Source organism: Xyrauchen texanus, chromosome 42 (genome assembly GCF_025860055.1).
Source record: "Xyrauchen texanus isolate HMW12.3.18 chromosome 42, RBS_HiC_50CHRs, whole genome shotgun sequence".
In the NCBI taxonomy this organism is placed as follows: Eukaryota; Metazoa; Chordata; class Actinopteri; order Cypriniformes; family Catostomidae; genus Xyrauchen; species Xyrauchen texanus.
In genome coordinates this window covers 7,485,818-7,512,106 of record NC_068317.1, presented here as the reverse complement: position 1 = coordinate 7,512,106, position 26,289 = coordinate 7,485,818, and the positions used below count along the sequence as shown (strand labels likewise).

The window sequence follows — 26,289 nt, the reverse complement described above, 5'->3', positions numbered from 1 at the left end:
TTCTCTAAAAAAACTAAATAGGCCTATATGGAGCCCCTTAAGTGACCAGTGCAAAAATAAAAAATCACAGAGACTAATCACAGAGGTAATCTTTCAGTACCAAGTGTATATAAAAGTATCATGGTAGTACCAAAGTATGATTTGAAGTATCTTTTAACTTCTTAATATGCATTAATCAGGACTATGGTGTCAATTGTATGATATTATCAGTGATACCATGACTTTACCATGGTACCACCGCAGCACTTTTCATAAGGGACAGGCACATCAGAAATGAATACATTTAAAGGGATAGTTCATCCAAAAATGAAAATTCTCATTATTTACTCAGTCTCATTCCATGTGTTTGTCTTTCTTTCTTCTGCAGAACACAAAGGAAGATTTTTAGGTCCATACAATGCAAGTGAATTGTGACAGGAACTTTGTAGCCTCAAAAATGACATAAAGGCAGCATTAAAGTAATCTATACGACTCCAGGGGTTAAATCAATATCTTCTGAAGCAATATAATAGGTGTTGGTGAGAAACAGATCAATATTTATTTGTGCATATTGCCACCTACTGGGTAGGGAGGATAATTTTAAGTAAAAAATAGGACTTAAATGTTAATCTTTTTCTCAAACACACCTATCATATCACTTCTGAAGATGCTGATTCAACCACTGGAGTCATATGGATTACTTCTGTGCTGCATTTATGTGCATTTTGGAGCTTCAAAGTTCTGGTCACCATTCACTTGCATTGTATGGACCTACTGAGCTGAGATATTCTTCTAAAAAGCTTTGTTTGTGTTTAGCAGAAGAAAGAAAGTCATACAGATTTGGGATGGCAAAGCCCTCCACATACAACTTAATTTGCAGAGTTGACTTACTCATCTCACTATGATGCCAATCTTTGATTCCTAGTGTGGATCTAAAGCATGTTTTTAAATGTGTGTGTATATGGTGAAGTTAAAAGTTTACCGTGTCTGGTTTGGCAGTAGATCTGATCTCTGGTGTGCAGATAATGCAACCATTGCATTGGGCATCTGTTAAAGTGAAGAGTAAAACCAGCTATGTGTTGTAAAGGATTTTAACATCAGAGAGAGATAGTAGTGAGTGAGTCTGATGACAGCATACAACATGACAGCTGGCAGACACACTCTGGGCAGGACTCATACATATCATCATATTTATTTATTGTTGATTTAAAGTTGAGAAACTAAACAGTGACAAACATGACCTCCGGTTGAACGTTAAAAAGATACAGTATAGTTGGTTTGTAAATCATAAATGTTTACACTGATTTCATATCATATACTGTATATATCAACATATGTTTGAAAGTTATTTACTTATTTTTCAGATTTAATTTTAGCCTAATGAGCCACACAACCACTAACATTTTTGAGTAATTGCCTGTGTGTTGCTGTGCATTTACAAGGTGTTCTAGGTGATTTTTAACATACTGCTGTGCATTTGCTGCAGTGTTCTGGGTGCCTGCTAGCGCATTGCTCAGCAGTTGCTTGGGTGTTCTAGGTGGTTGCTTACTAACTAAGTCAAAAAAGCCCATCCTCAAGTCTCTATGATACTCTATGTCCCTAGATATGGCTCGGGTTCCTAATTCATGTAAGTCTATGGCAAAAAGTGTTCATATTTGGGCTTAGGGTTTTGCTCATATCCTTAACCCACCCTAAGTATAAGAAACAACAACAATAATAATAATACATCTAGTTGTAGAATGCACTACTAATAAAGATATTTTGAGACAGAAAATATTTAATTTAGACTTGAGCTGTGTGCCAAATGACACTAGCTACTCACTGAGCACCTTCTAAACACTATGCAATCTGCAATCTAGTATATTAATTTTCAAAGTGTAGTATTGTCTCAGATGGAACACTAGCAATTTATTACACGGAAGCAATCGCCATTTTTTAACTGTTAGAAATAACGTTTTAATTACATGCGATGTGTCGTCGCTAGCTTTAGAATGTTAGCCAACTTCAGTCTGACACTTACACTCACCAACCACTTTATTAGGTATACCTGTACACCATCATATTCATGCGATAAGCTTATCAGCCAATCATGTGGCAGCAGTGCAATGCATAAAATCAAGCAGATATGGTTCAGGAGCTTAAGTTAATGTTCACATCAGCCATGGCACGATTAGGGGTGGGTGAAATGACCAAAAGTTGAAATAGCGATTTCACTAATTTTATTTCACAATAACGATATCTATCATGATATAGTTACATTTAAAAAAACAAATCACAAAAAATGTGTTCATACATTTAAAAAATATATATTGTAATGCCTATTTTTGAAACATCCAGTCAGTTCTGTGGACAGAAATGGCTTGTTAATAACAGAGGTCAGAGAAGAATGGCCAGACTGGTCCAAGCTGACATTAACCCAAATAAACACGTTACAACAGTGCTATGCAGAAAAGCATTTCTGAAAATACAACATGTCGAACATTGAGGCGGATGGGTTACACCAGCAGATGACCCGTTCGGGTACCACTACTGTCAGCTAAGAACAGAAAACTGAGGCTGCAGTGGCCAAAGGCTCACTAGAACTGGACAGTAGACAATTGGAAAAACAATGGTTGGTCTGACAAATCTCGATTTTTGTTATACCATGCAGATGGTAGGGTCAGAATTTGGCATAAACAACATGGATCCATCCTGCCTGATGTGGTGGTGTAATAGTGTGGGGAATGTTTGCTTGGCACACATTAGGCTTCTTAATTCCAATTGAGCATTGTTTAAAAATGCCCCCGCCTTCCTGGATATTGTTGTTACCATGTGCATCCCTTTATGACCACATTCAACCCATCTTCCAATGGCTACTTCCAGCAGGATAACGCGCCATGCCACAAAGCACTCGTCATCTCAAACAGGTTCCAGGAACATGAAAATGTGTACTCCAATGGCCTGCACAGTCACCAGATTTCAATCCAACTGAGCACCTTTGGGATGTGGTGGAACGGGACATATGCAACATGAATATGCAAATCTGCAGCAACTGCATGATACTCTCAGGTCAGGGTGGAGCATAATCTCTAAGGAATTTTTCCAGCACCTTGTTGAATCCATGCCATAAAGAATTCAGGCCTATTCTGGGGGCAAAATGGGGTACTACCCAGTATTAGAGTGGTGTGTGCAGAAAAGACTAATCTGAGTTTCTTTCTTCATCAAAACAGAATTTAAGATTTTTAGGATTTCATTTCAGGCCTCCTCCTCTAAAAAATGCATGCATGTGAATGTACGGTCCAAAATTTGTCGACTGGACAAATACTCTCCAGAGGATACCTGACCCCTTTAAGTGTACTTCCAGAAACACACCCATCCCTAAGTCCAAACACATTTCTTGTACACACTACACATTGAGGAAGTCATTTCATCATATCTAACCCACCCATCACAGTTCAACTCTTCTGGCATGAGATGGGAGGGGTGTGCAGGGTGTAGGTGCAGTGGATCACCTCCTGAGCACAGAATCACTGTGTGCCAGTCTTCTTAAATAGGAAAGAGCTGTACTGTGATTAACACAGCCCTTGTGATTTAGACTGCTGCGTGAATCAGCTTTATCCCACAGACTAAATCTGTCAGACTTTTAGTTTCACATTATTTCATGGATGAAAAGCCGCTTCATGTTTATTGTAAGGCAATAAAATGTAATGATTTTACCCTTTTGTTATGAGAATGGTATATTCAATACTTTTTGTATGGAATATATTGTATTAATATAGGAAAATTATGTAATGCTGTATGATAAACATTACTTGCACTTAACCTACAGTAACCTTTGATAATGCCTCTTCATCTCACTCTGTGCCTTTTCCAACAGTATTTAAAATTGGTGAGGTGAGCTAGGTGAGGAACAGACTTATGGGCCTTTTCCACTGCACGGTACAACTCGACTCCGCTCGACTGCTTGCTTTTTTGGGGTTTTCCACTGTGGATGGTACCTGATAATTTTTAGTACCACCTCGGTCGAGGTTCCAAGTGAGCCAAGCCGGTACTAAATGTGACGTCAAAATCCTGGAGATCACTGATTGGTCAGAGAGAATCGTCACTACCAGCGTCACTGAATTTCTGACACAGGTAGCAGGGTATCAACCCGCTAGTTTTACATTTATCATCAGTAGAATTTTTTCATGCTCCTTTAAAATTTTGAAAAAAAGAAATGGCTTGGCGCAAAACCACGCCGTGGCCAATAAATGAGGTGCAGACTGTCCACTCGTTAGAAAAGAAAGAAACGACGCAAAACTAAAAAGTCTCAGGAAGTGTCTCATCTGTTGGCCGCACACGGCTACCACCGGACATACCAACAGTGTAGGGAAAGTAAACAAACTTAAAAGTGACTAGAGAACCAACAATGAAAAGTGGAAGTGGTTCGACCAAATGGACGCTATCTAAACCGGCAAGCAATGGGAGGGAGAGTGCCCTAGACGCAGCCACGATGGAGGATGGTATGTTTTGTTACGTTAACTCTATACTCTGCTTGAAAGCTTCACTTTGTTTAGTTGACCAGCTAATGGAAGCTTGCTTCTAAAAGAACCAGGCCAATTGAACTGTTACACTTGTGTGAAATCACCATGCAACAACTGCTTTATGCAGCACAATGAGCTAGTAGCCAAAAGCTAGCAGTTGTGTTATTGTTTTGGTCTGTTTGTGTCATGTTTAAGATGATTTCACGTGCAATACCACCCACTTTGAGATGGCACTAAACTGCAATGGAAATGCAAGCTCAGAAATGTAAAGCGAGTAGAGTTGAGGCGAGTCAAACCGTAACATGCTGTGGAAAAGTGCCATTAGTCTCGGGTCCACAGACTGCCCGCAGTTTGTTCACTGACAGTCTGATGCACATTGACCTCACAACTGGAAAGCACTGGCTGAAATTCCAGTTTGAGTTGCCAGCATTACTCAACTTCCATTTCTCTGGTTAATGGTATCACATCATTGAAAGGTATTCAGAGTTTTGTTGAAGGCACTTAGCAGCAAGTGAACTAGATATCCACAAGCTTTGGCATGTGCCACTCGTGGCTGTCTATTATTTTGGTATAATCAATATCAGATAAACCCATCCCTAAATGGCATGCAAAAACAAAACAAATTGTGGTTGGCTACATAAAGTCTGGTCCACTTTGTAGCTTATTATGGCTTGATTTCTCGCCGCAGTGAAGATTTGAACAGAAAAAGTGGATTCTTATGGAGCCTTTCAAACCATGAGTGAGCATTTGCGTGGCGACAACTGGGCAAAAGGAAGAGAAAAGAGTTTGAAGTACATGTCTCAAGAGTTAACATGATTATATTATTGTATACTGTTGTTTGAGTTTTGAAGAAAACTATCTAATCCTTGAAAACAGAGCTTCCGACTCTTGTCCTCAACTGTGAGATTAGTTTACCATTTACAATTTTCTACATGCATTCCACAGCATGTCATCAGGCCACTCGTTCAACTGATTCTTCACCACTTTTACTGTTGAGACACCAGCCCAGTGCAATGTGACTGCAGCATGATTGAGAGTGCAGTACAGTAGGGTATTTGTTTGTGAGTGTGTGTGTGCATTCACATGTGCATTGCCTCAGGGTTGTGCTTAAAACTGTATCTCTCTCATACAAATGTGTGACTTGTGTGAAGTCAGCCATCAGATCTGCTGACTGTAGGCCCTGAAACATCCAGAAAACCTCAGATTTCGCTTTACCAAGTCAATCTTCTCTCATGTCGCCTACTCTACCTTCTCCTCGTCTTTACTCCAATTCCCCTCCCATCAATATATTATATTACATTTATACCCCTGCCATTCAGCTCCTGTTGTAATCTCAATAAGCTTGAAGTTCTCATCCTTTAAGGATCTCCATACTTCTGAAGTTCTCCTCCTGTCTTTGGCCCTGTTAACACCTACTATTAAGATGTGTTTTGGCTGAACCTTTAAAAATTGGACAGGCATCACAGTTTACACATGGTCAAAATATGCAACTTTTTTACTGCTTGTGTTCAGATTTCAAAGGGAGGGTCTCTGATTTGATATTTCAGGTGTCAACGGGACCATTATCTCCTCCCAGTACTATCTCTTTTCTAGAGTTTTCTTTCCTTAGTTATCTCCACACCCCAGAGTTCTCCTCCTGTCAGTATCTCCTGATTTCTGGAGTTCTCCTTCCATCGGTATCTCCATACCTTGGAGTTCTCCTCCTCCCAAGATCTCCATACTACTTGAGTTCTCCTGTGAGTATTTCCTTATTCTTGGAGTTCTCCTCCTGTCATAATCTCATTATTCCCGGGGTTATCTTTCCATCTGTATCTCCATACCCCAGAGTTCTCCTTCTGTAAGTGTCTCCATACTACTTGAGTTCTCTCATGAGTGTCTCCTTATTCTTGGAGTTCTCCTACCATCAATATCTTCTTATTCCTGGAATTCTTCTTCTGTCAGTATCTCCTTATTCCTGGAGTTCTCCTCCCATCTGAATCTCCTTATTCCTGGAGTTTTCTTTTCTTCAGTATCTACATACACCTGGAGCTCTCCTCTGCACACTTTCTCAATAGTACTGGGTTCCAAAGGCTCTTGTTTCAACATTAGCACTAGATTTGAAAATCTCTGAAAAGACTTCAGCAGAAAAATATACAAAGAAAAATGGATGTTTCAAATAGAAAAGTGAATTGCAGTAAACATTTCCTTTTTTAATTCAAAATCTTCTCATGTCACATGAAGGGGAGTAAGCTCAAAACAAGGCTAATTTTAGCCAATATTCAGGGCTCATTTGTGCTATGGCAGAAATGATAGGAAGATTTACTGAGTACAGGTCTGGATTAAAAGTATTTTAAACCCCTCCTAAATTAGCAAAGAGGATGTACCATACAAGACGTGACACTGAAGTGTGGAATTAAATAGGGATGTCCTGATACTATTTTTTAAGAACGAGTACAGATACTTCATTTTTGGTACTCGCAGATACCAAGTCTGATATCTTTATTTTTTATTTTCATTTTCCTAAACTCCATATCAGCAGTTTATTTCAATTTTATCATCAAAATGGTGTTTAAATAAAGTAATTCATTAAAACTTAAATCAAATTAATTTTCAACTTAATATTGTATTATTTTTTTATCAAATGAAGTGCTTATGTACAGAACCTCACAGCACAATCCAAAATACAACATTGGAGTTATATTTTATCAAATAAAGTGCTGCATAACAGAGTATCACATACTGCTTACAGTAATTATAATACAATTACTACTGGTTTATTATTAGTAGTATTACAGTGAATATTACATTACAGTAGTGATACATTTCTGTCATACTTCTTTCCTCCGAATTTTAGGGATGCACCGATACCACTTTTTCTGTTCCGATCTGATTCCGATATCGGAAATCTCAGTATTGGCCGATGCTGATACCAGTGTTGTTGTTTTTTGCATAATCGGTTTCAAATATCTTTACATTATCATGTGGAACTAATTGGGTGTACTCTATAATATGTAAAGAAACACAAACCTCTAACTACACATTAGTTCAATATAAATGTATAGCTTATTAAGAAACACTTTAACTAGTATACTGGATAATGTAGCAGCAATATTAACAGTAATTCCAGTATAAGTCATCAGCAAAAAAGAAGTCAGTGTTTTATTTTAACTTGCATCTGGATTTCAGATCTCTTTTTTGTTCAATTTAGTTGTAAGACATCAGTCCACTTTTCTTTCACACAGTTATTTTTGGAACACATTCAACTTTGTAAACAAATACTAATAATGACAATAATAATATTACATTGGTATTAATCTTATTATTATTGACTTTTAATTTTAAAAATATATTTTATATTTTATAAAAAAAGTAATATATTTAAATTGTGCACTTTTTAATCCCTCACGCTTTTATTTTGACATTCTGAACTCTCCAGGAAGTCCTGTATATGTCTGTTTGTTGGCAAGTTTCACAGTAGTTTAAATCGCTTATTCAAATTCTGGTAAAAACCATCTCTTGTGCCGTTCTAAATGCATATTTTAAGTGAACCGATCTATTGAGCATCTACATCTGAGATGCTGGTTTTGAGTATCGCATGTCTTGAAGTGGCTTTGATTGAAACACATAGACATATGAACAGTTTAATGGTGTTTATTTGGTTCTTTTATGTCATTTTTTGAGCTTGACAGTAACGAACATGACTAACACACAGTATCGGATTTGGATTGGGCTCGTCGGATCGATATCCGATCTGTTTAAAAGCTTCAGTATCGGAGACGATACCAATCCAGGTATCAGATCGGTGCATCCCTACTAAATTGACCTTACATTTTGACAGAGCTTTTATTTAGAAGTGTTTCTGTGTTGTTTTGACCAAGTAGCTCTGACTTGATGATGCAGATTCCCACTCTGGAAAAGCCAGTCACTACGTGATTAAAGTGATTATTAAACCACAAAAGGCTGCTCTTTAATTAAATAAGTATGTACTCTCTATGTGCTACAATGTGAAGTTGCACTCTTGTTTATTGTTATCTTCTACAAACCGAGCGTGCAACGCTCATGATGGGGTTTTCCCTGTATGAGCCAGGAGGAGCTTTAAAAGATATGATATGTGTCTCAACACTTTCACAAGCGCTCACATTTGAATACATGCAAACTATATATTTATCTCATTATATCGCAGCTTTTGCGGTTAATTAGCCTTACTGGGACATAACGTGATTTTAACTTGTGGCCTGAATGTTTACGTAATGACATACTTACATCAGATGGTATCGGTTTTTGGTATCTGAGCATTTTTACGAGTACAAGTACCAGTACATGAGTACAATCAGTATCGGTATCAGGACATCCCTTGAATTAAATATGCCTTTATTTCATTTTAAAAAGAAGAGGGTTTAAAATACACAATCGTACAGTACCCAAATTTAGATATGTCTGTAGTTCTGTAATTATTTTCACATTTTAGAATAATAGTAAATTCATCACAACTATGGAATAATAGAAATGGAAATATCAACACAATCCAAAATTAATCAAAACTGTGTTCTATTTTAGCATCTTCAAAGTGGCCACACTTTGCCTAGAATTTGCAGACATGAACTCTTGACGTTTTCTCAACCAACTTCTTGATATATCACCCTGGGATGCTTTTTAAAAAGTATTTGAAGGAGTTTAAGCGTTAAATATTTAAGCATACACCTTTTCAAATTTAATCAACATGTTTTCAGTTTTTTCACTAAATGAACACAGTGGTATTCAATATTTTTTATATTTATATACATTACAACAATTTAACAATACATTTACCAATATAGTTTGCTCCTAAGGTCTGTGAAGTGTGTTTATGGTGTTCCGTGAAAGTTTCTGGGTGATGATGCACTCATTTTTTAACAATTTGCAACTGAGCTATAAATCAAAGGATGCTATTCAAATATCTATTTTTCGCTCTCATACACACACTGGCACAATTTTGAGTGAACCCTAGTCTTGTCTCAGATTTTGTTGCACAGTTCCCTTAAATGTTTGCAAATCTAAAGCAACGGTGTTATTGTCTGTAAGAATTAGATGCAAAGTTAAATGAGTGAGTGAAAATGAAAGAGCCATCTGCTGACCTGAACTGCTGTCTTGTTGAACTGATGACAAACCTCAGAAGAAATGAAAGTGCTTCACAGTACAATGAGTCAGCTGTGAAAACGCTGTCTAATCTTCCTTAATCACTTTCAGTCTTAGTCATGAATGAACTGGCTCCCATTTGGCATTTCACTCGGCCTTTAGCTGATTTTCTCAGTCTGATTTAGTTTTTCTCCTCTGGAGGAAATGACGTACAGGACGCCCATTATGCTCTCACTCTCTCTCTCTCTTGTGTCTGTTGTGCAGCAGAGTGCTTCATGTTGATTGTGGGGTCTTCAGAAATGTGTGGATCTGTTGAGATTTTGTACGGTAATAGTTCATTTGGAGTAGTTTTAAAAGCACATACACATTTCTACTAGGGCTGTAATGATTCATCGATCCAATAACCAATAATACAATCGATACAACGTGTAAATATCGATATAGAATATTTTTAAGATGCACCTTTATTTTAATATTCTCATGTCAGCCATGTCCGTACACATTTCCGTCAGGCGAAGAAGCAACCGTATTAGATTAATTTTGCTTTATGAGCGCTAAATACGCTTTTCATGTTGGACAAGAATGTGTGCGGCGTCTTTGAAGCCAAATTGCGTGGAAAGTTCTCCTCTTTGAGGGAAGAGTAGAAGTCAAGCAGTGAGACTGACCTAAAGTGCTCTGCCAGAAGTGTGTCAGACTGCAGGTCAATCAGTTCCATCTGAACATCACTGGGTGCATTCTCCACACTGCAGGTGAAGGGAGAAGAAATTATGTGCATTTCACTCTCAACTGTTTTAAAGTCCTGAAATCGCCTTGAAAACTCACCATGCAGTGCTTCTAACATAGATGAGTACTTGTTGAGGTGATCAGCTGATTTTGTGGCTTCCCTCAGTGTTGGCAAGTGGGTGAGAATGTTGTCCTTCATTTGGCTTGAGAGAAGCTGCAATTTCCTCATGAAACCCTTTACTGCGCTGTACATTTCATGTACAAAAATATATATCCCACGTATGAAAATGAGTAGCTGGGCAGTGTCACTTACATCGCAGCTCTCATCCAAAGCAAGGGAAAAATAGTCGAAGCTGACTGCTCTGTTCTTCAGCTGAAGTTCCAGATTCCCCGCGATGTCCTCAACCCTCCTCGTTACCGTCCGTCGTGAGAGAGGCACGTTCTCAAAAGCTCCCTTTTTCTCCGGGCATATTAGGGCAGCAGAGTCCAACAAACACTCCTTAATAAACTCCCCGTCAGAAAACGGCTTACTTTTTCTAGCTATTTTGTGGGATATGACATAACTTGTCTTGACAGCTGCATCTCTGGATGTGCAAAGTTTAGTAAAAAGTCCTTGTTGGTTTTGCAGCTTAGCTAGCAAAGCATCCGACTCCCTTGCGTGCTCTTGATCAGACAAGTTCTTGTATTTCTCCTCATGTTTGGTCACGTAGTGGCGATTCAAATTGTAATCCTTGAACACAGCGACCTGTACACCACAAACTAAGCACACGGCTTTACCTTTGACTTAAGCAACACTGCCGTATTTCATGCACAGCATAAATAGGCCTATTTTTTGATTTATGTTTTAATTTACTTGACCTCACGCGGGCCAGACAGGGACAGCCAACGGGCCGGATGTGGCCCGCGGGCCGTAAAATGCCCAGGTCTGCCATAGAGCAATTCAATTATCATGTGAAACATCTTGACAACGCACTAATGAGAGAAAGAGAAACACCTGCTCAGCTCCAGCATCAGTTATAAGACTTTACACATCTACACATCAACACACTTACTGACATTTATCTCAGTTAAATGTAACATAATTTTTCATTACAACTGTGGAAGTTGTAGCCAAGAAAACCACAGATAGCATTGATAATTGGAATGAAGTCATGTGCGTGCAAGTACTTTGAATTGATTAAACTGAAAAATAAGCTGACATCAAACAAGTGATGATCACTTGTGTGACGTTTTTATTTATTTATATTATTATCTGTAGAATTTTTTCAACGTCTTGAACCTTATTTTGTTGTGGATGTCCCAACTAAATTTGCACTTTTCAGAGAGCTCAATAAAATATTTAAATCATATTTTGGTTACATTTGAGGGCAATTTGTTTTTTATTGATTGTGTAAAATAGGTACTTAATATCGATCGCAGGGCCCTGAATTGAATCAAATCAAAATCGTACCACGGCAGACTTTAAAGTATCGGCAAATATCTGATCGCTGGCAAAGATAATCGACATAAGATAGTATCGTGATGTAATGTCCGATTTACACCCCTAATTTCTACCCACATCTTTGCATACTTTTAAGTACAGTTGAAGTCAGAAGTTTACATACAGCTTAGCCAAATACGTTTAAACTCAGTTTTTCACAATTCCTGACATTTAATCGTAGAAAACATTCCCTGTCTTAGGTCAGTTTGGATCACTATATTTTAAGAATGTGAAATGTCAGAATAATAGTAGAGAGAATGATTTATTTCAGCTTTTATTTCTTTCATCACATTCCCAGTGGGTCAGAAGTTTGCATTCATTTTATTTTTATTTAATAGCATTGCCTTTAAATGGTTTAACTTGGGTCAAACATTTTGGGTAGCCTTCCACAAGCTTCTCACAATAAGTTGCTGGAATTTTTGCCCATTCTGTCAGGTTTGTAGGCTTCCTTGATCACACACTTTTTCAATTCTGCCCACATTTTTTCTATCAGATTGAGGTCAGGGCTTTGTGATGCCCACTCCTATACCTTGACTTTGTTGTTCTAAAGCCATTTTGCCACAACTTTGGAGGAATGCTTGTGGTCATTGTCCCATTACTTGTCATGCACAAAGTCCTAAACGACTTGCCAAAACTATAGTTTGCTAATATTAAATCTGTGGAGTGGTTAAAAAATAAGTTTTAATGACTTCAACCTAAGTGTATATAAACTTCTGACTTCAAATGTTGGTCTGTAGACAGTCTGGGCTGAACATATCTGAATCACTTGGGCAGCTGACCTCTTTGTAAACCAAAAGAGATTCACTCCTGAGGGTCAACAGATGCCCCTCTCTCTACCTCCCACTCTTCTACATTTCCACATTTCCTTTGCCCTCAATATCACATTTCCTCTCTGTTGTTATATCATTCTTTGGCTATGATTACACTTTGCTGCATGAAAGAGTCCTAAAACTGATTTACTTACCCCTTAGAAGACATCAAAGATGAGCTTGACTGATTCCTCCATGGAAACGTCTGATGTGGTCAACGTAGATTGCTGTTATATGAATATATTCAGTGGCTGAGTATTGTAGCCCTAGAAATGACTGACAATGCTAGCAAGGTGCTCTGAAAGCTTTACTGAAGTGGGGAATATATATTAGCTTGTCAGCATAATCCGTCCCCACTGATGCTGATTTGTGTAATGTCCTTAATATGAGTGGAAAATGCATAAACCGTTTAATATATAACTATGAGGAGCTTGTGGGATTATTATTAGTTTTAGACCGTGTGCAACACAGTCTCATTTAAACCCTTTGAACTGCCTTCTACTGCTGCTTCTGCAAGGCCACAGAGCACACGTCTTTGATTTACAGTATACACACAAACGTATATGATATATTACAATTTGGTGGTGGTAAATCAAATTGAATTTTTTACATTTTTACATAATGTACACCAATATATATAAAAAATGTATAGTAATACAAATATGCATCATCCACTGGCTAAGAGGTTCTCAATGGAAGTGGTACTACCACCCATGGGGCATTCAAAGGATGCCAGGGGGCACTGAGAGGAAATTAGTAGAGGGGGGGCATAATGTTACAAATGGTATGCGTTTATCAGTCATATTAATCAAACCTATCAAGTTCCTCTTTGCATTAAAACCTTTACCTAGACTTGGAGTATATCAGTTTGTTCTCAATTTTACGGGTTGGTACGCATTTGCACTGTGGTTCATCTGATTTTGAAGTCTAGTGACACATCTGAAGGATCTGGTTTAGTAGCGGAGGCACAACCTCGGCTAATGCACCTGCATGGCTCTGTAGATTGATACGGTTCAATGGACAGCAGCACGAGCGCAAAGCAAGTGTATAAACGCACAGCTCTACGTGAATCAGAAGCAAGATGGGAGAAGTGGAAAACATTTGAATTCGGTACATAATTCTAAATCACCACCCTTGAATTTACTATAGTAACACTAACTGTACTAAAATTAAAATCAGCACAATTTATTTTTATTGTTACAGTAATTTAAGATTACATATTAGAGAGTTGTTATTCAAAACATTGAACAAACAAATAAAACATCTATGTCTGAATCGAAACATTTGTTACTAATTAATCACACAGTTTTCTGTGATTTAATCATTGTAAATGAAAACAAACATATTTTGAGAAATATATTTACTTTACACTTTGTCTTGAACTTGCAAGTCATCAGTTATTGAAATTATTTAAATATGTACATGGTAAATTTTTCCGTTTTGTGGCTGATAGTTAAATTATATAATTTTAATATTTTAATTAAATATTAATCTTTGATACAAATGTTTACATGCCATTAAATCAGTGGATGTACTACAATCAGAAATTGGGCAAAGTCTTCTGCCGTTTTCCAGTGGACTTTTTTTTTAATAATAAGATTCAATTCATATCAAACTTTATTGGCAAGAGAAACTAAAGTGTACATTGTCAATACTTTAATAAACACTTTACATACAGATATAAAACATTGAATGCTGAAGTTTAAATATCAAAACTGTTATTTTCTCTGGCTGCAGTTCAGTCTCTATGGTGCACAAGCTGGGTCTCTCTTGTGTGGTTTCACTTTTGACAGTGGTTCAGCGAGTGAGCGAAGAGATTCAGTACAGCAGCTTGTCCATATCTCACACTTTGCACACTGCTTGCGGGTGAAGTCTTCCCGGAACATGAGTAAAATTACCACAAACACCAGTAATCTAAAACACAAAATACAAACACTCCAAAACTGTGTCCTACATTTCATTTGTCAAGTCAAGTCAAGTGGTTTTTATTGTCGTTCAACCATATACAGTTAGTACAGTACACAGTGAAACAAGACAACGTTCCTCCAGGACCATGGTGCTACATAAAACAACATAAGACAAACACAGAACCACATGAGACTACACAGACTAAATAACATGCCTATATAAAGTGCATGTGCAAACGTGTGCAAAAAGTACGGGACAGTACAATAAATGACTAACAAGGCAATAGACACAGTGAGAGACAGTGCAGCGCCGACCAGTACACAGTAGAGCAAAAAGATGACAGTTTATAAAAATGCCAAATGTTAACATAACATACTATGAGATAGTGTTCTATGCACATAGCAGTTATTGAGGTAGCAGCCAGTTATCCAGTCAGCCAGTTAGCCATTTCAGCCGTGACTTTAAAGTCTTCAATGATCACACTGAGCCATGACGCAAACTGTTTATCCGGAAAAATGAATCTTCCGGCAAAAAACTTACGTCATACTAAAGCACGATTCAAAATAAAATCCTAAAATTGAAGAAATTAATACAAATATATTACAAAAGTATAGTAAAATGTAATATTCACTGTAGTAATAATAATAATAATAATAATAATAATAATTTATCAAAATATCACAAGCAATACAGCCGTTGAATAAAAGATTGGGGGAAAAAATGCAATGGCATGTGGAAAAGTTCTATTTTCACTTGTTAAAAGTTTTAAGAATCGATTGATTCGACACCATTTTGAGGATAAAATTAAATTAAACTAAAAAAAATTCTGGAAAATAATAAGTATTAAATAATTAAAAATAACTAAACTGGTGTGTTCAATATTATAATATAATATTAGCATATTTTTGCTGTGTTATCGAAATTAAAAATAAGAGACCACTGCAAAATGATCAGTTTCTCTTGATTTACTATTTATATGTATGTGTTTGAGTAAAATGAACATTTTAGTTTTATTCTATAAAGTACTGACAACATTTCTCCCAAATTCCAAATAAAAATATTGTCATTTAGAGCATTTATTTGCAGAAAATGACAACTGGTCAAAATAACAATAAAGATGCAACACAATACTAATGTTTTAGGAAGAGTTCAGAGTTCAATATTTGGTGGAATAACACTGATTTTCAATCACAGCGTTCATGAGTCTTCGTATACTCTCTACCAGTCTTTCACATTGCTGTTGGGTGACTTTATGCCACTCCTGGCACAAAAATTCAAGCAGCTCGGCTTTGTTTGATGGCTTGTTGCCATCCATCTTCCTCTTAATCACATTCCAGAGGTTTTCAATGGGGTTCAGGTCTGGAGATTGGGCTGACCATGAGAGGGTCTTGATCTGGTGGTCCTCCAACATCTTGATTGACCTGTCTGTGTGGCCTGGAGCAATGTCCTGCTGGAAAAAACAATCCGCAGAGTTGGGGAACATTGTCAGAGCAGAAGGAAGCAAGTTTTTTTTTCCAGGATAACCTTGTTTATGGCTTGATTCACACGTCTGTCACAAAGACGAATCTGTCCGATTCCAGCCCCAGATCATCGCCAGTCCTCCATTTGGTCATCTAATGGTTAGATGGAGACCTGGAGAGGCCTTCAAGCTACAGTGTCTCACACCCACTGTGAGATTTGGTGGAGGATCGGTGAGGATCTGGGGGTGCTTCAGCAAGGCTGGAATCGGGCAGATTAGTCATTTATATGTAGGGTTACGTCCTACGTTTAATGGTGCAACGCTCAAATATTTAGTAGTGCATGCATTGTGACTTAGTGCCCATTTACGCAATAACTAGGCTAAGTCTGAACTTACACATAGCTGGTGCAACCGGCCACAGGTCACATATTAATATGCATACACAATTTCAAAGAGGGAAAAAGAATCCTTACGGAAAACGCTTAAAACTTGCGCATTTGAAAAGATTTGTGGGAATGGATGTGACTCGTAAAAACAACAGCAGCAGGAGGAGGGAACCCTGCGGCTCTAGGCAAAGTTTTTTAAGACTCATCCACAGCGTTCTCAAAGGATGAGTTTTGTGTGAGCTTGTAAACCAGCCGTGGGAAGATCAGTTAATATGTCGTGAGCAGCTTTCATTTCAGTGTGAGCGTGTACATACATACACATTTTTTTAAAACATGGAGAAAGAGAGCTTTCGAAAGCGTTAAAGACTTTCAAACATTTGATTGTTTGATCTTGAAACCATGTGGTAAGATTCGAACAGAAGAACATATACATAGACATCAGTTGTCAGATGCTACAACATGTTAGTGTTTCTTTGTAGTAAAGAGTGCTATGCTACTGATGGCAAAAAAACACACAATAGCATTACATTGATATTACCATGGTTAAACAAGTTGCTACATGTAGACTACAACTGCCACAATTATGTGAGTTTACTCTGTGAGTTAAACTTATGTTTGATTTTATTTTAGTGTGTCAGTCAGGCATCAACTTCCTCTGTTATCTTGTATTCAGACTTATGCTGAAGGGCCAAATTAATCGTATTTAAATCAGTATGAAGCTGTTTGTATGCATATTCATTATGCTAATTAGCCCACTTCAAAAAACAAGCCTTTCTCTTAGTTTTATGTTGGCAAATGACTACTGTAATGAGGCCAATAGAGGGATGATGTGTTTAGTGAATGTTCTCACAGTCTGAATAAAAATAATGGTTCAGCGTAGAGGTGCGTTGATGTTATTCTAAATTGAAGTGAGTCGTGGGCTGCTCTGCGAAATGCTTTTGCAATTAACACTCCAGTCCCTAATTGCATATTGTTCAGGCACATTGAAAAAATGTTGTCATATGCTGAAGGTGTATGAGAGTGAGACAGGCTAATGTTTTTAATCATGAATCATTTCTGATAAGATTCATGTGGTACACAAATTTAAGTGTCCTAGTTTGGGGCGTGTGGTAAGTTGTGCTTGGATCACAGAAATTAACATGAGCCTCCACATGCTGTGAGTCTCTGCGGTGTCATGCACAACGAGTCACGTGATAAGATGTACAGATTGACTGTAGGGTTGTGCCGATGGACGATGATGGCTGACCAACATCACGATGTAGAGCCACCATCGTGATGCCACGCCCCCTTTTGCGAGTCTTGCTAGTGTGACTCGCTAATCCTAGTCTCTTCTATAGTTAACTTAAAAACTTTGCAGGGATTGCTCTGTAAATTAAATTGAGAATATAACTAATGCATATATGCTATTTTAAATACTGTAGTATATGCCAGAGACGTGACGTGTTAGTCTGTGAAAATACCGTGTCAGGCAGGCTACACAAATATTGATCTGGACATTGTTAGCTTCTTGTCTTTTTTTTACATGTCTTACACTGTACATTTAGATTAAAATATTTTATGTTGTAGGCTACAAGAAAATAGCCTTTATTAATTAATTATTAGTAGTTGTAGTGTCTCAGAAAATCTTGCTCATTGTCACATAGCTCTTGTATACACTGAAGCGGCAGTTTAAGATAAACCCAGACCAGCTGAACGTCAAATAACTTTTGTCTGGTTAATACTTTTAAAGAAAAATTTCCTTGGCCATAAATCCATAATGTCAAATCAAATGAAAGAAACAAGGTGAATATAAATAACACACATTTATTAAAACATAGAAGAACAACAAATAAAGAACAAGAAAACGGAACAACACTCAGACCGAAACTCGGCATTAACATTTCACTTATAATTAGCAGCACAATTAACTTCAACACAGGCTACAAAATAAATTGTGTTATTGAAATATTGTAAAGTGGTCATATGAACTACACAAATGAACGTTTAAAAATGCAAAATCGAATAGCTTTAATAAAAATGCGTAAAGAAGTCTAATATCTTTCACCATAGACCATGTTTAAATTTCGATGTTTCTGGCCAGAAATACCAACATATTCACTTTATCTGGTTTTAATAAGCTGCGGATTGGAGTAACTACACTACCCGCTGTGCTGAAGACCCGCTCTGATGGAGTACTGGTAGCACACAGATATTTCCGTGCTAATCTTGCCATGAACGGAAACCTTTTGTCGTTCGTTTTCCACCAAGTCAGCGGGGTCCTCTTCCCCATCAATGGCCATTTCCTGCAGGTACATGGTCATTTCTGCCTCGACCTTTTGATCATCAGTGAGTAAAATAACGAAATTATAGTTTTTAAGTGGAAAATAGTATTTATGTAAAGAGATATATTAAAATAAATAGTGCACAACTCTTCTTAAGTGAAAGCTAAAAAAAGAAAAATGCTTCACGTGTCGTGCAACTTACTGATAAAGCGCCGACGAGTCATTAGTTGGGTTAGTAAAATAACGAAATTATAATTTTTGAAAATTATATGAAATTATATAACCCCACCCCCCATCGACGATATCATCGTCCATCGCGATGTTTTAGTGTCAACATCGTCAACTGCCAATTTAGGGGACATCGCCCAACCCTAATTGACTGTCTCAGAAGCAGAGGCAACTATGACTTGTCCTCCGCCACCCGGATTGAGGTGAGTAAGCGCGCCACCACAACAACCTACTAAGTAGTGGAAATTGGGCATTCCAAATTGGGATAAAAAGGGGATAAAAGGGGAAAAAAAAGTAGTTTACCCAAAAATGTAACTGCCATCATTTACTCACCCTTGCTTTGTTCCAACCCTGAAAATTACTCGCTGTGGAACTTAAAAGAAGTCTGTCCCACATACAATGAAATTATACAGTAACCAGTGCCTATCAAGCTCCAAAAAGGACAAAGAGGCACAAAGACAATACCATAGTCCATATGACTCGTACAGTATATTCCAAGTCTTCTGAAGCCATACGATTGTGATTTTGTGACCAAGAAAACTAAGCATATAAGAATGTAAGTCATTATTTACTTAAGATTTTAAGTAATTGTGATCAGTTATGACACGTGAAGTAGGGACCCTATTAATACTGTTTTATTTATTTTTTTATTTATCTTTGCGTCAGATCCTGTTTGTTTACCTTCCCCTGTTGTGCGACCGAAAGCATGTTGCGGTAGCAGTGTGGGAGACCCGGGATTAAATCATTCATTGAAACCAAGAAGTAATCACATTCACATAATAAGTGACTAGCGCAATTCAGAAGTTGCATTTCCCCCTCTATCATTAAATTTTTACTCCAGAGTGTGAATGTTTAGGTTTGAATATTAAAATATTCATTCCTCTTAACTGTATTCCACCCTGTACAGCTGAAATCAACTCACTTTTGGCGCCCCTCTGTGGACATTCCACTTGGAAAAGGGAGCTAACACGTGCACATACACCCAACAACAGTTACTGCTTTGGCCACTGGAGGCAGTGTTTCTCATTTCGGTAAGCACAGACCGATTTTAGCTAAAGTCAATGTACTGTTTCTGATTTCACTGTGAGAACAGTCTGGTGTCTCGTTGACATAAATCTTGCAATCATGTGTCTTCTGTACACAGTTTTCATTGAATAACGACAGTCTGTTCCTCAAACAGTTCTATCAAATGGCTTCAGAATACCTGGAATATAGTGGACAAGTCATATGTAAAATTTTTCTGACTTTTAACATAAGGAAAAGGAGCTGCAAAATGTATTTAAAGTTCTACAGCATAAAAAATTAAGCTTCACTGTTTAGAATGACATGATGGTGTGTAAATAATGATCAAATGATTAAATAATTGTCATGTAGTAGTCAACTATTCCTTATAAAAGTTTGTGTATCTGTATGCATGTTTTGATTAGGGGATGAAAAGCTTACGGCTGGATCAAACGCTTAGCAGGCGAGTCCACCCCGACCATTGTTTGGCGGGTGCATAAATATCACACAGCCCTTCCATTAAAATTCATAGACAAGAGCCAGCTGGTGAAATCCCTCCTTTTCTTACTGTCTAGCATCTCTTCCCTTGAGTATAATCTTTGTCTCTCTCGCTCTCTCTCGGTTGAGCATCGCTGCAGTAAGGCCTCCCCTCATCCACTAACAGCATTATGGAAACACATCCATGCCCACAAGCATCTCATGGAGGCGGAGCCAGCATTCTAGTAATTATGCATGCCACTTTAGGCTGACGTGAATCATGGAGGGATATGTGGCCAGATTTCTCTCCCCAGAGCAGTTTTGCATCAATATTTGTTTTAAGTGTTTCAGTATATTAGGCTGAATCTAAACTCCAAGCCTTTTTGGCCTGAAGCTAATATTCTCAAGTGACGTGCGCACAATGAAAGTCACGTGAAATATCAGGCGTGAAGAAAAAAAGAGTAAGGTTCTGTAAGGGTGGTTTCTGTGTTGGTTGCAAATTATTTGCATGTATTTGGGTCCGAGCCACATGGGGAAAATACTGTATTATGAATGATTAGTGTGTTAGGAGGTTGAGATTCCCAGGAAGCTATTCCCATGACATCATTGCAGCTGTTCAGTGTTGTGTGGTGGGGGATGCCACATGAAAAAGACCTTTTGAAATGCAATGAGATAGTGGGGCTACTGAACATGTCTGGACCACCTCTGATGAATTGAATCTTGGACGAAATGTGTAAATGTAGCGAAATCAATGCATTTTCAAACAAGAATAGTATGGATGTGGCCTAAAATTCTATAGAATAAAGTACTGAAGATGCAAGGTGTGGTTGCTAGGGTGTTCTGAGTGGTTGTTAGTGCTTTAACATGAAGTAGAGGCTAGGGCGTTTTGGTGGTTGTTTGGATGTTGCTTGATGGTTGCAAGGGTGTTTTGGGTGAAGTCCACCCCAAATGTCGGTAACATTCTGGTTTCTAAATAGTTAGATAAGTCTATAGGATATTTTTAGCATTTTATCATCTTCTAGGAAAATATTTGTTGGTTCTATCGCTATCTAGGGCAAGCCACATGATTTGAGGTACCCTTTACATTCGTAGAGTGAACCGTGTGGGTTTAGATGTGCCAATGTTTAATCTGTAACACGGAGTGGTGTAGTTCCAACAAATTACGTTTATAAACCCTTTGGCATTTAGTTCATGAAAAACGGTTACCAGCATTAAAACAAAACATCATGTTCTCCGGAATAATTGAAAATCACTTTGTTCCTGTTTTCGATTACGTTCTGCCAAAAAGTTTGTTCGTTTTCGGTTTTCCTTTTCATTCCTTGAACCATTTTTAGTCGCTGGTTTGCAGTGAAAACTCACTAATAATTCCAATACGGGTCATTCCGTGTCAGTTTTAACAGAGGCTCCCACTTGTGAAAGATAAACATTAAAGATAATGAAACATGAAAGCCAATATATATTAAATGTCATGGATTAATATTTACTTAATAATCCATTATTTTGTAGTGCAGGTTAAAAATTTAAATTTCGCCTATAATTAAGAGAAAAACTACAGGTAAAAAAATAACCTTAGAAAAGTGGAAACATCATTATTTAATTTATCAAAAGAGATGGGTAGGTCTATTGCCTAAATCAGTTTACTTCAGCACTCATTGGTGCATTATATACCAAAGGGGAGAGTCCAAAAATGGGAAAAAAATTATACTTGTTGTTGTTGTTTTTCCAAAATTGAAGTGGCTGTAATTCCAGAATTATTAACATTCATATCTTTTTAGATTCTAGTTCTTTATTTGTAAGGCCCTATGTATGGTTAAAGCCCAGAGATATAGGCCTCAGTGTGGCTCTGCAACGCCATAACCAAAAGTAAGATTAATACAGTAAAGGTAGATGTTTGCCTTGGCAAGCACTACTACTAATAATTGTATAACTTAGAATTATATAATTAGCCTGTACTTTAGAATTTGGAGTCTTGGGTAAAAAAAAAGTCTTTCTAGCATGTCAGTCCACTGTCGACCATCTTTGGAACGCTCTCGGCTATTTCCAGTCATGCCAGTGCTGCTCCTTTATACTTGAATGGGGAAAGATCGAAATCTCAAAAATGGTTGGGAAAGATTATGATCAAAGAACATATTTTAAATCAGCATTAAAATTTGACAACACTTCAACCATAAATTGTGCTTCTTTGCCTCCAGATTATGCCGATAAACGCAAATTTCCCAGTTGGTGAGCCAATGTGCATGCACGTTCTCGAGATGATTGACAGGTGATGTCTGTATCTAAAACTTGACTATATCTAAGGCAGGACATCCTTTCTACATCCGTTGACCATTGGGCGCTGGAGCCTCTTGTTTGGGCGTTCCAATTACTCCCGTTCATTTAAAGAGAAGTGGCCAATCTCTGCTAGATAGTCTCAAGAACCCACTTAGGAATGCTTAAAACTTGTTGTAGTTTTCAGAATCTGTGTTTTTAAAATGTGTGGTTTAACCACATGTAATTTTGCATAAACCTATGCGGTTGTACGATAGGATATGCTAGTTATTCTTTATAGTTTGTGTGTATTTAATTGAGTTTAGAGCTGCAACTAATGATTATTTTGATATAATGACTTTTCAGCGATTATTGCAACGATTAATCATTAGCCCTTAACAGATTATTCAGCACACGTATCTTTTAAAAATGCCTCTAAATGACAATCATTGAATAAAAGGGGGAAAACTAAGATTTTTATTGATTAATTTTACTGCAATAAATCCTATTGTTATCAAGAGATATACATTATGATTCACTTCATGGCGAGCCATCACGTTATAATCGAACTGAGCAAGCGTGCTCGAGGGACGAGCGTCCCCGCGCCAGACTGTACATCAGCCGGGTGCAGATTCAATCTCTCCCCCTTAGATCAGGTCACATCACACGACTTATAGAAGCGGTGCTGACAGCACACAGAAATGCCAGTTTTGGAGTTTGTACTTATTTACATGACCTTCCTTATTATTTGAACTTTAATAAAGGATGCATTAAATATATAACAGTGGGTGTTTCCTTAAAAGACACTCTGACATGCAGGTTTTGCTTCAGTGGAACGCCAGCTACGCTGTATTACACACTGAGAGTGCTTCTGTATTTACTTATTTTGTATTTTTGCATTAGTATTCCCTCATACTTGGTGATATACATCACCTGAAGATGTTTGGAAAGTTTAGAGAGCATCTGGACTGTGATCTGTGTACACTCCGGTGCGAGCTGCATTGCTGCTCTCATCATTACAGTTTAATGTGATCTCATGTTACGTTAAATGAGATCAAACGACTATTCGACAACAACAGTTTTTGTCAACAATTGTTTATAGTTGACGTTGTCAATAATGTTGAATAATCATTTCAGCCCTAATTGTGTTGCTGAGTTTGAATGTCAGCAAGGCAGCGTGACGCTGGCACAGATGGCATGACAGTCAGACCTGCTTCCTTCACAGCATGACACACACACACATTCTCACACACTCCAGTGTTAAAGCGACTTCTCAAGTTACTTGAATAACTATCTGAAAATAAAAGATGCACTCAAAGATAAGATGCATGGTAACTTTTAGCTACTACTTCAGGAGCACGTTGACTTTTCCAGGACAAAGTTTGTAAGATGCTTCACATGCTCGCATCTAAGATATTGCTAGATAAAAACGAGCAGGGTTTTTCATTTTGAGAAACACTATTTTTTTTTGTTCTTGTTCTTGAGTTCTGCGGCCTCCTTTCCAAATCGGAACCGATTAGAACAAAATAAAAGAATGGTATATAACTTTCTTTTTAAAATGACAGTACTCATGACAGTATAGTAGGGCTGAATCAATTAGTCGACATTATTGACAACGTTGACAATAAATAATTGTCTAAAAAAGATGTCAATGTCGAATAGTCGTTTGATCTCATTTAACGTAACATGAGATCACATTAAACTGTAATGATGACGAGTGAGAGCAGCACTGCAGTTCACCTGACTGATGAGAGGAAGAAACACAGATGCACTCTAAACTTTCCAAACATCTTCAGGTGATGTACATCACAAAGTATGAGCGAATTATAATGCAAAAATACAAAATAAGTAAATACAAAAGCACGCTTTTTGTGGCGTAAGTGAAGCTGGAACTGCCAAAAAAGTAAAGTAAAACTTGTGTGTCGAGTGTCTTTAAAGGAAACACCCAGACGTTACATCTTAAGTGCAGTTATATTTAATGCGTTATAGCTTTATTAAAGTTCAAATAATAAGAAAGCAGATCATGTAAATAACTACAAACTCCAAAACTGGCATTTTTCTGTGGTCAGCGCCTCTTCTATGAGTTGCGATATATGTCCTGATATATAGGGATGAGATTGAAACTGCACCGGCTGAGGCACACTCTGGCATGGGGACGCTCATCCCCCAAGCGCACACTTGCTAAAGCTAGATTATAACATGATGGCTCGCGGCTTATTGAATCAAAATATATGTGAATCACTGTGCATTTCTTATTGTGAAGAAAATTTCAAATAAGCAGCTTAAGTAAGGTGAGAGTTTGTTTTTCTCTAGTTAAAGATGGATTGACGTGAACAGAAAGGTGAGAGAGGTGTAGTCTTTACCCCATTATACACGGCAATAAAATATGCTTGTTTTCCAATAAAAATATCTAAAACTCCTTTAAAACAACCTTCATTTTCTTTAACAGCTATAAAGCAGAAGATAAAATTGTTATCTGATAATGTTGAATATAATATAAAAGATACAAATATTTTAAATATCTAAAACCTTGAAAAGCATGCATGTACCTGAGAAGCATATGTATACTTGCTTTTAGAGAATAGATCTTGAATGTAATGTAAGTATATTTTGTATTTACTGCACTCGCAGAATTATAACCAAGTAAAAAATACACTTATATACAAAATACACATATATTTAAGATACATCATCTTAAAGCAAGTCTAAATATCTTATATGTTGCTTCTCAAGTAAATGTATCTTGTTTTAAGGATTTTTAGACAATTTTAAATGGAAAACAAGACAAAAAACTTGGTAACAATAGTGAATTTATTTCTGAATTAAACTTATAAAAAGCATTTTTCCCCTTTAATTCAGTGATATTGATTTAGAGGTATTTTTAAAAGATGAATTTTTTCACTCTTTATTGTTAGAAGCACATTTAAAGGGGTCATGACATGGTTTTTTTTATTGTATTATTATGTTCCCTTAGGTGCAATTATAGTATTAATATATTTTTTTTTAAGAAAAACTTTTAAAATCTAGTGATTTATGACCTTTTCCCACCCTGTTTCTCATCCTCCGATTCAAACAGTCTGTTTTGGGGCGTTTTCCATTTAAGACTTCAGTGTTAACGCCCACTGTTATGATTGGCTAACGTCAGTGCCTATGTATCAATTATTGACGCTCCCAGCCAGAACAGTATGCAAGTAAACTAAGTAAAAACACTGTGATTATTCATAATGAATGAAATTGCGCTTTAAAAAGTAGTTTAAAGTTTAAAATAGATTAGGCCTACTTACAGTTTGCGTCGTCGTTGTTCCCAGAATAGTCGGCACGGACTTATCTTTGAGCAACAGTTTTCTGGCAAAGCCAGCATCATATTGAGATTTGTTCTCAAAACAGTCATCCTTAAAATGTACAGAACAAACGCTTAAGTTAACACTGCCGTGACTGGAACGTCCGCAAAAAATAAACTGCATCCATTTTTCCCTGACGTCTGGATCTTTCGGCAGCTTATTCAGAGGTTTTGTTTGACCACAGCCAGGAACAGCACATCTGTGTGGCATCGTAATTTTCCTGTGCACAAGTAGTCTCTGTCAGAGCTCGCTGTCCATCGACTGAACACTTGTGAGGCGACGCGTCGAAATGAGCGTAGCTGTCTTACGCTTAAAGCGTAGTTATCTTGTGCTGGAGGCGGTCATATGCAAACGCTGGTACGTCACTTCTAACCGACACGTCACTTCTAACCA

At 37.4% G+C, this 26,289-nt stretch overlaps 1 protein-coding gene across 3 annotated transcripts in view; it reads left to right on the top strand.

Annotated features, from left to right (window-relative positions):
• Positions 1–26,289, top strand: part of LOC127635281 (cyclin-Y-like) — an 82,371-nt gene that overhangs the window by 937 nt on the left and 55,145 nt on the right. The window lies entirely within an intron of this gene.